This window comes from Myotis davidii, unplaced genomic scaffold, assembly GCF_000327345.1.
Source record: "Myotis davidii unplaced genomic scaffold, ASM32734v1 scaffold43, whole genome shotgun sequence".
In the NCBI taxonomy this organism is placed as follows: domain Eukaryota; kingdom Metazoa; phylum Chordata; class Mammalia; order Chiroptera; family Vespertilionidae; genus Myotis; species Myotis davidii.
Window position 1 is genome coordinate 1,308,013 of NW_006294590.1, and position 507 is coordinate 1,308,519.

At 68.2% G+C, this 507-nt stretch overlaps 1 protein-coding gene across 1 annotated transcript in view; it reads right to left on the reverse strand.

Annotated features, from left to right (window-relative positions):
- Nucleotides 1-507, reverse strand: part of DHX37 (DEAH-box helicase 37) — a 14,137-nt gene that overhangs the window by 3,535 nt on the left and 10,095 nt on the right. The gene's annotated exons all lie outside the window — the stretch shown is intronic.

Here is a 507-nt window from a genome sequence, read left to right on the forward strand (position 1 = left end):
CTGCAAACACGCACGGCCCCGGTACTGCCCTGGCCCAGGGCCGCGGGGACGGGGACAATACCCGGGGGGTCCGGGCCGCTGACACGAGGAAGCCTTAGGCTCCTGCCCAAGTTCACCTCTGGCAGCTGAGATAGGAACGGGCTTTTCCAGCCCGGCAGCTGCACATCTAGAGGTCAGTACAGACACAACCCAGCCCTGGCCGGGGGCTCGGGGGCTGGGCTGGTCCCAGGCACTGAAAGGTCGCCGGTTCCGTTCCGGTCAGGGCACAGGCTCGGGCTGCGGGCTCGACCCCCAGTGTGGGGCGTGCAGGAGGCCGCCGGTCCGCTTCCTTCTCACATGATGTTTCTCTCTCTCCCTTACGGTCCCAGGGGCACTGCCCTGGCCTCGCCCAAGGGCTTTTATTAACCCGGGTCCCACGGGGTCAGCACACGGGTGGGCCCAGAGGGGCGGAGGCTCTTGGATGAGGCCACCCGACAGCCAGCTGCTCCCCAGAGGCCGGGCTCCAGG